The sequence below is a fragment of the Electrona antarctica genome, assembly GCF_951216825.1.
Source record: "Electrona antarctica genome assembly, chromosome: 4".
NCBI lineage: Eukaryota > Metazoa > Chordata > Actinopteri > Myctophiformes > Myctophidae > Electrona > Electrona antarctica.
In genome coordinates this window covers 46,523,138-46,539,689 of record NC_136809.1, presented here as the reverse complement: position 1 = coordinate 46,539,689, position 16,552 = coordinate 46,523,138, and the positions used below count along the sequence as shown (strand labels likewise).

Genomic DNA, 16,552 nt, shown 5'->3' with positions numbered 1-16,552 from the left:
ATCTAAATCACATAAGTTGAGCCTTTGCATACGCCTGCTAAGGTCGTCAAGGCTAAGGCAAGTGCTACGGGCCAAGATGGAGTCTGAAGAGGCCTGATTGCAATGGGAAGTGCATTCCATAGTTTTGGAGGCAGAAGGGAGAAGAGTTTGGGACGTGTGGAGCGTTGTCCCGGCATTTTTACTGAATGTACTTCCAGCTCCCCTGCATTGGCTGATCTGAGCACGTGAGAGGGTTTGTAGGGTCCGATCAGACTTGCAAGATGTGCCATACAGTACCTTTGGTTGCTTTGAAGGCCAGCATCAGAGTTTAATACTCTGCCCGGGCTCTGGACCTGATCTCCATATGGAGCCGTCCTGTTCTAACATCATTCTGACATCTTTGGGCATGCCTGACAAAGAACTCCATATATGGGTATAAAAGGGACACAGACATAATAACTGGGTGGGGCATTAATTTCCAACTTGCATCGTTCCAAGTAGGTCAGTGCTCAATGGGCACCACTCTAGAGGCTCTGGACAGGGCCCAAATTAGCCAATTGATCACACCTGATCACCCCTAGATCTCCATATATGGAGCTGGCTGTTCTGACATCACAATGATGTTCTGACATCTGCATAGACTCCGTATTTGGGCATGCCTGATAAAGAACTCCATATTTGGGCATAAAAGGGACACATGCATAACTGTGGTGTGGCATACATTTCCAAGTAGGCCAGTTCCCAACAGGCACCACTCTAGTATGTCTAATGTCTAAACAGCATTAATGTCAAACCAGCAACCTCGAAAGCCAAACATAAGCCAATTAGAACTTTCTATCCTCTACAATGGCTCGTACTATATGTACAGTACATAATTATAAAAATATATAAAGTCTTTATAATGTTTATCAGTGTTTACAATTAGCTGTAACAGTGTGCTGTAGTGTGTAGCATACCAGAGGAACAGCGGGTTGATGGAAACTCCACGATGGACAGTGTCCATGCTGATAGGCACCGCCTCTCTCTTCAACCAATCATACGGCATTCAGGGCAACCAACTTCCTGAGAGAGACGCAGAAATAAAACAGGATTAATGTTGGACAGGAAGAACGAGGTTGAGCATGAGAGAGAGAGAGAGAGAGAGAGAGAGAGAGAGAGAGAGAGAGAGAGAGAGAGAGAGAGAGAGAGAGAGAGAGAGAGAGAGATGAGAGAGAGAGAGAGAGAGAGAGAGAGAGAGAGAGAGAGAGAGAGAGAGAGAGAGAGAGAGAGAGAGAGAGAGACAGAGAGAGAGACAGAGAGAGAGTGCGGGGGAGGGGGGGGGGCTACAGGACACCAGAGGGACAAATAAATACATAAATTATTCACAACCTCTGATCAAACATTAATATGCAAGGTGTGTGTGTGTGTGTGTGTGTGTGTGTGTGTGTGTGTGTGTGTGTGTGTGTGTGTGTGTGTGTGTGTGTGTGTGTGTGTGTGTGTGTGTGTGTGTGTGTGACTGTGACTGCGTGTGCGTGCGTGTGTGTGTGTGTGTGTGTGTGTGTGGAACATAAGGCTCATTTTGTAGAAAGCTCATATTTCTTCCTTTGGCGCAGTCAGCCAATTGACTGAAGCCATCATAAACTTCATGTCATAGGAGACTTGTAAATTCCTCCTACACAAAACACACAAATATGCATTCTCAGGCACACACAAGCACACGCACACACAGTGCTGCATACTGTATACAGGCAATACACACGTTTTTAAATGATCCCTAGCTAATACGCCTTTTATGCCTTCATAAATTATAATTGCTCTCTATAACCTACAATATTTTAGTCCTTTTAGAAATAGTTAATCTTTTACTCAAAGGGGACAACGCCTGCAAATTGATGTCATTTGTCCATGTGTGATCCAGCCCTATGGAATGTATGGAATGCTAAAGTGCTAATAAAAACCATATTGTTTTGATGCTCATATTAAGTTGTTCTTTAGTTTGCACATGCATTCCCCATACATTCAATAGGAAATATTTGTTTGAGACAATGTGATTAGCACGGTTAGATTCCATTACAAAATGTGCCACCAAATATGTACTTGGCACAATGAAGAGTTTGCAAATCTATAAACACATTACTGGGTGTGTGTCTGCCGGTCGGCCGTGGGATAATTTTCAGAAAACAAAAACAAATAAATTGAGCACATTCATCATCAATTACAAAAGTCCTCCATTCAAATGAATCCCTGCAGGGTTATGAGCCGCACTGACATAAATCCAGACTAATACGCCACCATAACGATCAGGCATCACAGAGCTGAAGGAAAAAGTAATGTGGAAGGCTGCAGCAGGCAGCCATAATAAACTGCGTTATACAAGTGAAGGACAATATACATGGACGAGAAACAAACCTGCACTCTCTATGACAGCCTAGCAGATAAAATAGGATATTGTGTGGATCTTGGGATCCACATAGAAACGTTTTTTTGATTTAAATTTGTATTCACTGTACGTAGAATGAGTACATACTACAATGTTCAATGAAAGTACAGGTCAATACAAAAAAACTGCTACGAGGATAAAACCAGAAAAAACAAAGACTAGAGGTGCGGTGGCACAGATGGACCGGTAGTGCTGTCGTTTTGAAACTGAATTTGATGGGTTTTGTATTCGAGGCATACACGAGAAACAGATTCATTGTCAATGTGCAAAATAACATGCAGTAACCCCAACCTCCATGTCCTAATATTTTTCTCAACCTGCTCTGGATCTCCAGAAACATGATGTAAGCGTATTTGAGAACATAGAAAAGTGGCTCCCCTGGCGTTGTTCTTCCATTTCTTTCTCTAACTAAATTATCAGCTTCTTCAACTCTCTCTGATTGTTTGTTGCATTGACATTTTGCTTAAATTATTTGTTAGAATGCATTCTTAGTTCTGACTTCTCATTCAACAGAAGTTCCCGGTTGCCATTTCATTTCCTGTGTTGTTTTTACTTTCGTTCTGAACCAATCAGAACTGAGTATTGCGATGTGTCAGTCTGTCAGCCAACGAGAAAAAGGGTATCTTTGAAAAACATAGAAAAGGTCCTGCACACTGTCAGGACTCAGACACTTGCCAAAATGTTGCTCTTTATTGAAGGTCTAATCGACCGAAACGTCGACCCAATAAAGAGCAACATTTTGGCAAGTGTCTGACAGTGTGCAGGACCTTTTTGTTTTTCAAAGATACCCTTTTTAATGTATGCTCTATTGCCCTACGTACCTGTCACTAGCCTTCTGAGGTGTGCATCGGCCTTTTGCTAAAAAAGGTGGAATTAAATTTGTCACAGTAGTAGAGAGCCCACCTACTCTTTCCGATTATTTGCACGCATACAGGCACAGACAAACATCCGTTTCCGTATCCGCTCTATACCGGATTTCCAACCTTGAAGTGAACTGGTCCTGACCTACACCGTGCTGGTGCTGCACGCATGCGCACATTGACGCAAGTCGTGCGAGAGAAAAACTTCTCTCTCCGTGGTGGAATAAACAACAACATCGTATTACATTGACTGACACAAACACACTGGAACAATTCAGAAGCACTTCATTAGACAACTCAACTAATAACACCTGTGTGTGTTAATCTGACGTTAGTAGATTACGTTTTCTTCTTGGACATGCGTTTTGGCACAGTGGCAAGTTATTTAATATGGGATTTTGACAGCTGCGTTTCTTAACGGAGCTGTACCGAATCTTTTGGCGGAGCGCAGCTCCGGACCGCACCGGCTCACTTTCACCACTGGTCCCATCTCCTACATACTAGCTCCTACAGGAAGTTTAAGTCGGTCGGCCATTGTCTCTCAGACCTGCTCGAAGGACATGGGGGGCGGCGGTGGTTCAGGGGTAGAGTGGCAGTGCCAGTTCGAACCCGGGCTCCCCCAGAGTTAGTGTCGAAGTGTCCCTGAGCAAGACACTGAACCCCTAATTGCTCCCGGTGTGCAGGTTGGTGCCGTCATCGGTGTATGAATGTGTGTGTGACTGGGGGAATGGGTGAATGTAATGCACAATCTATGTAAAGCGCCTTGGATAAAGGCGCTATATAAATGCACCATTACCATTTACATAGGAAATGGTAGGAAGCATCAATGAGGAGGTAGGAGATAGGAAGCCCAAGTGCATGCTACCGAGATTTTTCCAAGCTGAACAGCAATATGTGTGATGACACCGCCCCTCCAGCTGACAATATAACACCCCTACAAGGGAGGGGGGCCAGGGGGGGCATATCACCTGTGTTGTTGTTGTCATCAGTATAACACCCCTACAAGGGAGGGGGGCCAGGGGGGCATATCACCTGTGTTGTTGTTGTCATTAGTATAACACCCCTACAAGGGAGGGGGGCCAGGGGGGCATATCACCTGTGTTGTTGTTGTCATTAGTATAACACCCCTACAAGGGAGGGGGGCCAGGGGGGCATATCACCTGTGTTGTTGTCGTCATCAGAAAAGGACTAATCTGATTCCATTGTTCTCTATGGTTTTAATGCTTTCGGGCTTCCTAATCCCACATTGCACAGGGCAGACACTGTATGACAAATAACTTCAATATACAAAGAAATCACTGACATATATATTTGTAATATTTTTTTGCGATTATCTCAAATCATTGCGATGAGGTGTTTATGTAATAACTGTGACAGGCCTACTTATGGAGGTTATTCTGTGGTCTACTAGCAGCGTGCATGCACAACCTTTCTGTGGTAAATGGTAAATGGTGCATTTATATAGCGCCTTTATCCAAGGCGCTTTACAGAGATTGTGCATTACATTCACCCATTCACACACACATTCATACACCGATGGCAACGGAAACCATGCAAGGCACCAACTAGCACACCGGGAGCAATTAGGGGTTCAGTGTCTTGCTCAAGGACACTTCGACAGTAACTCTGGGGGAGCCCGGGTTTGAACTGGCAACCTTGCGGTTACCATCCAGGCACTCTACCCCTGAACCACCGCCGCCCCTGGTCTACTAGCAGCGTGCATGCACAACCTTTCTGTGGTCTACTAGCAGTGTGCATGCACAACCTTTCTGTGGTCTACTAGCAGTGTGCATGCATACAACCTTTCTGTGGTCTACTGTCAGTGTGCATGCACAACCTTTCTGTGGTCTACTGGCAGCATACATACGTTTGGCGCCGATCTGTCAAGCCGTTTGCGAGATTAGCTCTGGACAAACACACAGACAGCGTGTTTGTCTCTGCTGTCGCAAGTGGAAACAAGCTATAATAGACGCTGTCATCATCAGTGGTGGAAGAAGTACTCAATTGTTTTACTTAAGTAAAAGTATTCTGCAATTTAGAACTACTCCGTTACAAGTACAAATTAAAAATACACTTGGGTAAAAGTACATTTAAAATGTACTTAAAGTACCATTTATTTTTGGTACTTAATGTACCAAAAATAAAAAAAGGTACTCACAATGCAGGATGTCCCATTTCAAGTTTTCAAATGTATAAAAATCATTTGAAAATAGCCGATCTACAGTGCCCTAGGGTACAGACGCTATGGTGTGCTATTCATGAGAATATAATGCAAATCACAAACCAGGATATTCCTTACACACCTGCTCTGTTTATTCTGGGTGATCCATCGCCATTAGAACACCTCCCCGCACCTCTAGCTGACTGGATTCATACAGCATTAATGGTGGGCAGGGAAATCATTGTTAAGGAATGGAAGTCTAAGGATTTTCCTCCAGCACACGTATGGTTCACTCAGCTTGGTACTGTGGCTGCTTTGGAGAAGTTATCTTTTAAGATGAATAATCAGTTAGATAAATATGATTCGAAGTGGAACGTGTTCCTCAGTCATGTTGCAGGTCCTTGATGTGATCCATGGTCAGGCAATGCCCTTTTGATTGTTTACTGTCTTAGTATACATATGATACGGTTGATGATGCTGCGTGTTTGGTCGTGTAAACTAATTTAAACTTTGAATTTGATTTATTTGTATTTTTATTTGTGTATTTTGTCTATCCTTGTTTTATATTATGTTTTTGTGTTCATACATAATGTCCATGCATACGTATTCTGTTGTTGTTGCTTGTGTTTTTCTGTTTATTTGTGAAAAATCCAAATAAAGTACTGATCATAGTACTTTATTTGAAATAGCCGATCTACAAGCTCACAATGCGTCGCATTGTGAGCTTGTAGATCGGCTATTTTCAAATGGCCAAAACATGTACAGTATGGGGCTGAAGTGGTTACTGTTTGTAATAATAATCAAAGTAAGTAGTAACTAAAGTTTTCAAATAAATGTAGCCTTGCCGAGCCATGAGGCCCATAGGGCAGGAGCCTATCTCCTGTTTCTGTAGCGTGAGGCAGCTTGATGTACAAGTACACCCCCTGGACATGACGCTAGTATGTCGCAGGGACTTACCCCCAATCCAACCCTTGATGCTGAGTGTCAAGCAGGGAGGCATTGGGTCCCATTTTTAGAGTCTTTGGTATGACCCGGCCGGGGATTGAACCCCAACCTCCCAGTCTCAGGGCGGACACTCTAACCACAAGGGTAGTGGAGTAGAAGTAATAGTATTGGAAATTGTAATTGGAAAGTAAAGTACAAACACCTCAAAATTGTACTAAAATAAATGAACTTAGTTACTGTACTTTCCACCAATGGTCATCATGAACTCAGTCACCCGCTTCGAATGTTAGCAGCCTATAATCAAGAATATGTCCGTGATCAGAATCTTGGAATAGAGCCAATATGTGAGAATCAGACATACAGTACTAGGAAACGCAGACGTGAAACTACTGACACGTTATGGAGCGCTTGCTTTTTGTGACCATGACCATGACCGTGACCATGACGGAGGCACGCCGTCTCTGGTGGCCTTGAGCCACGCGAGGCACTGCCGAGTGAGGCGCCGTGCCGAGACATGTCTGTCGGGGGACGAGCATCGTCGCTGAAAACAACGTCAGTATGGCCGATATGGCCATATTGGCCATATTCCAACGTCTTGATAACGTGTATTCAATGCAGTGATAACGGTTGATAACGTGTATTCAATGCAGTGATAACGTACGAATCCGTTGAGTCAGTCAGCATCATGTTAAGGTTATAGGAGGACTGTGCTGCTGAACATAACTCCTTTCAACCTGGCATCACTACTTTTGGCAGGTCATCATCAGAGGTGGAAAAACATAAGCTGCACAATGCGTGTGCTGCCTTCATTGTAGAGTGGCCCTTTTCACTATATTTCTTGGGCGATTAAGTACATAGGGCTTAAGAGTGTGATGATGAAATGAGCGCACATAAACATCATGCTTGTGTCAAGGGCCTCAGAGGCTGATTACAGATGTCGGCTCCAGTCTCTAGAGAGTCACTGGTGTTCCACCAACATACAGCCTGCACTGGGAGAGGGAGTATATGTACTGTATGCACAAACACACTTGATTGATGGAGAAAGCACACACACACGTATCCTCCGCACACGCGCAAGCATGCAGACAGACACGCACAAACACACACACGCGTCGCACGCACGCATCTCTGATGTGAAAGTCAGCCAAGGACGGAGCAGTAAGAAAGATGATGCATAAAAGAAAGGGCATCATAAAATAACACCATAAAAATGTGTTGCATTCAAGGCATTCTTAACTGCTTGACTCCTGCCGCAACAGGCCCACATACCTGTGTGTGTGTGTGTGTGTGTGTGTGTGTGTGCACGCCTTAGAAAAATTGTTTCGCTTTCCCCAAGTAACAAACAACCATTCATAATCAGTGAAGTCTGTAGATACAATACGACGGTCCATACAGTAGTTTGGACGGCCTTGAAGGCAGGGCCTCAACAACAACAACAACCTGCAGAGCTGCATATCAGTCTATCTGATGTTAATTCACCTACGGCTTAGAGCTAGTGTTGGTGCAATTATATGAATCAAATTATAACATAGCCGTAGAACACATTTGATTTTAATACCATTCCTCAAGCCATCTGATGCGTGAATAGAGAACAAAATTGTTGACCCGCCAACATTTCAATTCACTTGCCATTCTGAGACCGTACAAAATCTACAGATGTAACCAAATGGACCCCGTTCACACTGGACCCTCCTCACCCTTTGTACCCTACACTCTCAGAGTTCAATGTACCGAGCATGTAGAAGTACGTAGTAGTAGTGGAATATGGGCCATGGATTCCCTTGGATGGAGAGACTGAGCTAGCTGTGTGGCTGCACTTGGGACGCTCTGGGATGGGCCCCGAGGAAGCCATAAAGGGTCCCCATCGGCCCTCTGCTGTGGACACGGTGGTGGAGCCCTAATTACAAGGTCCCTCTGTGGCAAGAACCACTGGCACTACTAAAGAAAGAGACACGAGAGAGAGAGAGAGAGAGAGAGAGAGAGAGAGAGAGAGAGAGAGAGAGAGAGACAGAGAGAGAGAGAGAGAGAGAGAGAGAACACAAGGAGAAACACTGCATATGGGGACTCAGTTGTAAACAGTGAAGGAATGTAGGAGTTGAGGCTGGAAGACAAACACGCAGAAATACTCACTCGCTAACACTCACACGGACACACAAACCGGGGGGTGGGGGGTGGGGAGTAATAAGAGCTAGGATGTGGCGCAATGAGACCTTTAACTTCTAACCCTTTAGTCGACCCTGTGTGTGTGTGTGTCTGTCTGTCTGTCTGTCTGTCTGTGCGTGCGTGCGTGCGTGCGTGCGTGCGTGCGTGCGTGCGTGCGTGCGTGCGTGCGTGCGTGCACGAGAGGCATGGTGGGAGACTGGCTCGAGATAGAATGAAGGGAGCAGCTGCAAATCTACCATTCCACCATCTCTCTCTCTCTGTCCCTGTGTGTGTGTGTGTGTGTGTGTGTGTGTGTGTGTGTGTGTGTGTGTGTGTGTGTGTGTGTGTGTGTGTGTGTGTGTGTGTGTGTGTGTGTGTGTGTGTGTGTGTGTGTGTGCGCGCACACGCTTACCAGAAACTATGGAAAAGACAGAGGGAAAGACTGACATACTAACAGACAGACGCAGAGAATGCATTGACTTCATAAGCCAAGTGGAGAGCAGCCAAGGACACACTCTACAATTAGAAAGTCCTCTTCTTCCAACCTTCTTTTCAAACTTCTCCTTTTGCCATTCTAATCTTTTCTAGTCCCAATCCATTAGAATGTCACGCTTTGTCCTTCTATTCCTTTCCTTTCCCGATACCAGCTGTGTGTTGCTAAAATGTTAGTTTCTTTTTATCTTTTTTGAAAATAGCAGATCCACATGGTATCGGCACACAATTGTGAGCTTGTGGACTGGAAAATGGCTGTTTTCGAATAGCCGATGTACTGTACATAGGGCTAATGTGGTTAAACTGATTTTGAAGCTATATTTATACATTTTGCCGGGGATATCCTCTGGAATGTCCTCAAGGACCGCTGGGGGTCCCTGGACCCCACTTTGAGAGCCACTGTGTTAGAGTGTTAAAACACGAGAGGGGGTCTGGATATATATGCCAATAAAGAAAAGACCAGCAGTGGTGGAAAAAGTACTCACGTTTGTTACTCAAGTAAAAGTATCAATACTGCAATGTAAAACTACTCCGTCACAAGTGAAAGTATGGTTTTCAAAATGTATACAAATCTTTAGAAAATATTTTCAAATGGCCGAAATATATAGGCTGAAGAGGGTAATGTATGTTTTGTAATAATAATTAAAATCAACTAATTAAAAAAAAGTAACTAAAGTAACTAGTAACTAAAGTTTTCAAATAATTGTAGTGTAGTAAAAATACAATATTTATCTCTGAAATGCAATGGAGTAGAAAAGTACAAACAAATTGACATACTCAAGTAAACTACAGTACTTAAGTAAATGTACTTAGTTACTTTCCACCACTGAAGACCGGCTTCTCACCAGCACTACACTCTGATTTACAACTGACCCTTCCCCTCCTCTTCTCATATGAGAAAAAAAAACCCATCCGTCACCCTCCCCAAAAACGACACAACCACAAAAAATGTGAAAAGAGAAGCAAAACCACCACAGCTTGAGGCTGGCCGGTGGAAAACAATGTGGACGGAACTAGGCGAGGAGCGCAGAGCAGAGGCAGCAAAGGCAAGCCGCTGTTTGTGTAACTTTTGGATTCGGACGTGAGCGTGAAAGCCAGCTGCATAATCGCGGACAATCTCTCTCCAGATCTTTCCCTGCTTTATATTGGCTCAGCTGCATCTTGAAGCCCAGGCCTCTAAAGCTGTTAGCTAGTGGCTGCCATCAGCCTCCAGGCCTGGCTAGGAAACTAGCAGCACAAGTTCTAACCATAGATATTTATTAAAGATGGAGCGCCGTGATATCTTTTCCCAGTTTTTCATGTGTTTATGAGGTGACAGTATTTCATTAGACCCCTTGGTGTGATTGTTATGTGCAATGATGTCTTCCCTTTGTATTTAGGGTTTCTTCCTGGAGGCTGAAACTTTGACAGTCAAACGTGCCAATGAAATAAACAGTGATATAGTGCCATCACAATATCATCCCCTCCCATTATCATACAACAACAGCTGTGGGTGCGGCTTCAGTTCAGGTGGATCACCACCCACCAGGCATACTAAATGAACTGGTGGGCGTGTCCACATAAAAACGACATCCATCTATAAATGCACCAATGTGTGTACGTACGTCTGTAATCCACGTAACTCGAGAACCATTCGCCAAAAAATTTGACACACGCGTTCCACACGCCCACAGGGTGTGCAGTGCCTGATGTCGAGCCCTTCGGATAGCCGGTTGTCCAGAACCCGCACAAAAGCCTCTGCCCGGGGTCCGGACAATTGATCACACATGATCACCCCTATATCTCCATATATGGAGCTGGCCTGTTCTGACATCACAGTGATCTTCTGACATCTGCATAGACTCCATATTTGGGCATGCCTGACAAAGAACTCCATATATGGGCAAAAAATGGACACAGACAGACAGACTGGGTGGGTCATTAATTTAAGTAGGCCAGTGCCCAACGGGCACCGCTCTAGTTTTAACAAATACTGTACACTTTTTTGAACGGGTAATAAGAGGAAGGGGCAAACTGGAGAACAATAATGTCATCCTCAGATTTTGGTTCCGGCAAAACAACGGAAGTGGTACAACTTTGAAGAGGCCCAGCCCTGTGTGTGTGTGTGTGTGTGTGTGTGTGTGTGTGTGTGTGTGTGTGTGTGTGTGTGTGTGTGTGTGTGTGTGTGTGTCTCTATGCCTGTGTGATTGCATCCTTATACTGTCAATGGAAGGAAATAACAGAGACAATGTAACACTCTTTGACTGAGGCTGTAGCCTAAACATGAGTTCATAACACAAACACCACCAATACTGTACATACTGGGCTGAAACTATGCATGCACAAATGTACGTACGCACGCACACTGTACATAGTGGGCTGCAACTATATGCACGACACCCACACACACACCTTTTTTTGGCATGTTTAACCCTATAGCCTATTTTTGGCACCGGTGTGCAACTAATTATAAGTCATGCAGAAATACAACACCAACTTCTAAACCTAAACTCTAAAACCTGAACCCGAATCTTGCGTGTTCTACTATATTTGTGGGTACATTCACACACACACACACACACACACACACACACACACACACACACACACACACACACACACACACACACACACACACACACACACACACACACACACACACACACACACACACACACACACACACACACACACACACACACACACACACACACACACACACACACACACGGTCCATATGAGGTCAATATGATCCCATGACCAGACATTGTCCTTGTAGCAGTAATGTATAGTGACTGGTGAGTGTGAAGGACATACAGGAATAGCTGCAGCTCGACTATAATTGAACATGCTCCTTCAACATGCTCCAAGTACACATGAAGTCTGCTTCTGTGTGCATTTGTCCCAGTGTACTATGGAAAAGGTATAATTTCCTTCTGCCATGGTTTTCATGGGCGGGAGAGCAAGACACGAAGAAATGACCACAAACAGAAGGAGAGAATAAGAGGAATTTTCAGGGTGTGCCAAAGAATTTCTGGTATGTCTCTATTTGGGTGGGTGGGTCAGAGAGGCTGGGGCCCGGGCGGTCTTTAGTCTCTTAATTACTTGACAAAAGGGGCAAGCAAACAAACATACACACAAGTCCGTACATAGCAATGCATACCTTACGGTCAAAGCTACGTAGGAGCCTAAACGCTGGCTACTGCTGCATGCATTGTGTACCTTTTTCCTTTGTTGGCCCAAACTAGCTATGCAAAAGAAAGACACAAGACAACGAGGAAGGCGACAGAGGGGCAGGTATAAATACCTGAATTGAGAGTCTCTCTCCTCTTTGGATCAGGACACACGGACAGTCGTCTAACGGAGAGGCTGGCGGGTCAGCAGAGGTTCACCTGAAAAAGACAGAATAGATTTGAGCACTGGAATGATGATACACTACTACTAGCATTAAACATATGCTTTATGGAAGAAGCAAGGGATAGCGGTGGTGTGGCATGCATTGTCATTCATCGTTAAAACCCTGTTTGGGTGGGAGGTATGAGAGACCATGCTGCTAAACAACATTGCCCTAGGAGCTTTTTCTGTTAATTGAGGTCCCTCAGGGGTCTGTACTTAAGGTGGTCCACACCTTTTTTCTTCCCTCCATCTACACCAAATCTTTGCTGAAAATAGGCGTACAAGCTTACAACACAACACGGTGTATGTATGTATGTATGAGCTTGTAGATCAGCTATTGTTGCTGAATGTTTTCCTATTTTCACTGATTGTTCACCTATTATGACAGGCCCAGAATAAGGATGCCAGGGTTCAAAGTCAAAGTCGTACGATTTGTCACACACGTTACCGCAGTGAAATTTGTTCTCCGCATTTGACCCATCTCTTGGAGCGGTGAGCCGCAGCCAAGGAGCGGTGAGCTGCAGCCGTGCTGCACTCGGGAATAATTTGATTAGTTGATTTGACCCCCCCAATCCAACCTGTCCGGGGATCGAACCCCGACCTCCCAGTTTCAGGGCGGACACTCTAACCACAAGGCCACTGTCTGGTCTGGTCACCTACTGTATTATGACAGCCCCAGAACAGGGATGCCAGGGTCCATTTGCTTAATAATGTGTCTCTGGGTCTGGACTCCTTCAGACTTCTGACTAATGAAAGGTCCTGCATTCCTGTCTGTGCATCCACATCAGCAGTTGGCACATGATGGCACTTTAGCTTCAGGAGTGTCCACGCTCCATTATGCTTAACCCATTTTGGGCGGGAACCCCTTTTGGTGTTTCAAGCATTATGTTATACTTTAGCTATTGAAAAATAGCAGATCTACAAGCTCATAGCGCGCCACTCGGTGGTGCGCTATGAGCTTGTAGGTCTGCTATTTTTGAAAAATCGTAAAAATGCGGCACAAATCTTTGAATAGGTATATATTCTTTCAGAGCGAACGTTTTTTTTTATTTCGACGTCAGGCCTAAATGGCTTAAAAAGATACCTTACAGCCTTTACCCTATTGGGTATACTGTAGCTATAGCTACTTTGTGGCATTACCCTATTGGGTATACTGTAGCTATAGCTACTTTGTGGCATTGTTCCAATGGCTGGTGCTGGACACACTGACACTCACACAGCAGTGTCGTTTTTTGGCAGCAAAGTTAGATTCTACTTTAGTCATAGTCTTTGGAATGAAACTTCATTTAGTTTTAGTCATCTGAATTGTTTCAGTGTTAGTCTAGTTTTAGTCGACTAAATATCATATGATTTTAGTCAACTAAATCAGTTTGTCAACAAAAATGCATTTTTGCGGGCCTTGATGGCGTTGTAATGACAGCTTTTACACTCGGTTGCTTGCTGAAAATAGCAGATCTACAAGCTCACAACAGATCGCAGCGCGACGTGTTGTGAGCTTGTAGATCTGCTGTTTTCATAACGCAACAACCCGAGTGCAATAAAGCATAAAATGATCTCTTCTCGTCTAGTCCCTCCCTAACATTTTTGTGTAGTTTTTATCGGTTGACAAAATTGTCAGAACATTTAGTCATAGTTTTAGTCATCATGGCTTAGTTTTTATTTTGTTTTTATGTAGTTTACTTTCTTCATTTAGTTGACGAAATCAACACTGATGCTGAGTGTGTCTATATGGAGTGATGGGTACACCGGTACAGTGCAGTATATGCTGTTTGGATGCGAGACATCCCGTAATCATGTAATGTACTAATGTTATGTGTTGACACTTGACACACAGCAGGAGCTCACATTTATTTGGTCCCCGTGTCCCTAAGCCGACGGGTCGACCCACACAAAAGAAGAGAATGAATAAAGGCAGACAGAAATAAAGAGAGGGTGAAAGAGAGAGAGAAACCCAAATAAGTGGGAACAGAGACACAGGAGCCAAAAAGAGATTTCCTGGATTTGGGGAAACTTAGGAGCGAGTATGGCGGTGAGAGACCCCTCCCCCCCTGTCCCAAATACCCTCTCTCTCCCTTCTGCTGCACACTCTCCGTCTCTCTTTCCTGTGGGTGAGGGGAGGCGAGGCGCAGCCAGCAAGGAAAGAGTACACCATGTACACACCACACACACACACACACACACACACACACACACACACACACACACACACACACACACACACACACACACACACACACACACACACACACACACACACACACACACACACACACACACACACACACACACACACACACACACACACACACACACACACACACACACACACACGCTACAAAACAAAACAGAGTTGGGGGAGGAAACTCCTGATTCAACTGTTTAACCTGCAGGCTGCAGAACACACACGGCCTCAAACCGCAGCAGGAGAGCAGCAGCCAGCAATGGCACTGTAATGAGACCACAGCGCTTTCCTGGATGCGTCACCGATGGCAACAACACAGGCACAATCCGCAGCCACCATGCATGGGCTTTAATACACACACACACACACACACACACACACACACACACACACACACACACACACACACACACACACACACACACACACACACACACACACACACACACACACACACACACACACACACACACACACACACACACACACACACACACACACACACACACACACACACACACACACACACACACACACACACACACACACACACACACACACACACAAATTCAGTGGTTCCCAAACTTTTTAGCCCGTGACCCAGATAAGAGAAATTATACATTCCCCCAGGACCCAACTTAGTGAAAATAGCCGATCTACAAGCTCACAACCCACGTTGTGAGCTTGTAGATCGGCTATTTTCATTACTTCTTAAAATCTTGTTTTCTAACTTTTGGAATATTCATTCATTTATTCAAGAAATGACTTAGAAAAATCATTTAATTTGGTATTAATTCATGAAATATTTAGCTTTTTTTGGGAATGTTTTTTGAAAATGTTTGAACAAGATGTAGGAAATAAATGGTACATCTTGGTATTTATATAGCGCCTTTATCCAAGGCGCTTTACATAGATGCATTACATTCACCCACACACATTCATACACCGATGGCAGCGGAAACCATGCAAGGCACCAACTAGCACATCGGGAGCAATTAGGGGTTCAGTGTCTTGCTCAAGGACACTGACGGTAACACGACGGTAACTCTGGGGGAGCCCAGGTTCGAACTGGCAACCTTGCGGTTCCCATCTAGGCACTCTAACCCTGAGCCACCGCCGCCCGGAAAGAAAGAAAAAAAATGGACCCATAAAAACGTGTCCGCGACCCACAAGTGGGTCCCGACCCACTGTTTGGGAACCACTGCACTAAATATCTTCGCTCCCTCTCTCTCGCTCTCTCACACGCGCATGCACAAAGAGTGTCAGATCATCTAATGAGAGGCCAGCAGGCAGCAGAGACTGGATATCCTATATTTATCTGAGATATATAGCAGCGGCACAAGGCAGTCTAGACGTGAACAATGCAGGCTTTACTCAAATCATTTGATTCATGCACAAATATTGTTTTGTTCTAAAGGTTTTTCTGAACACTTCTCCCTAGCAGAAAATTACCGCCTGACCTCCCTCTGGTGAGAAAGAACCTTTCTGTCTTGTGATTAGCTTTTTTTCCTTTCTTCTTTGTTTGTTTGTTTTTGCCAAAACGGTGCAAACCTCCTCTGTGTGCTAAACATTTTTGATGACATTTAATTACAGAGCCTATGGCACGCTGTCCCTTGCAGATGTCAGATGGATGAGACTGTGCTGATGTGCCTAAAACGATGTGCAGGCTCACGGACAGAGACATCGGATATGACGAAAGAAAGGAGACCAAGTGACTCTTCAGAAAAGGAATGTCCCCTCTCTCTGCCAAAGGGACCACAGAAACCACAAACGATCCATTTCTCTTCAACACTTAAAACCCTCCCCTCTTGTCAAATCCTAACCATTCTTTTCCCCCTCCTCTTTCCCTCTGGAGCAGAGGATGTTTGGGTTGTTAGCAGGGCATTTTTCTCAGACAGGACATTCATTTTGGACAGGACACATATATAGCTAGCTGGTCCTGGCTGGCCATTCTTGAAGCAAAACACAAACGCAGCCAAAACCACTTGTTTTGCCAG

At 44.6% G+C, this 16,552-nt stretch overlaps 1 protein-coding gene across 4 annotated transcripts in view; it reads right to left on the bottom strand.

The window, feature by feature from the left end:
- The window catches only part of apbb2b (amyloid beta (A4) precursor protein-binding, family B, member 2b), a 94,045-nt gene that overhangs the window by 67,890 nt on the left and 9,603 nt on the right, over positions 1-16,552 (bottom strand). For all 4 annotated transcript variants that reach the window (XM_079500382.1, XM_079500385.1, XM_079500384.1 and 1 more), the window contains exons 2-3: positions 12,285-12,369; positions 936-1,041 (exon numbers count right to left, since the gene is read on the bottom strand). The gene's annotated coding sequence lies outside the window, so the exon portion shown is untranslated. The remainder of the gene's footprint in view (positions 1-935; positions 1,042-12,284; positions 12,370-16,552) is intronic.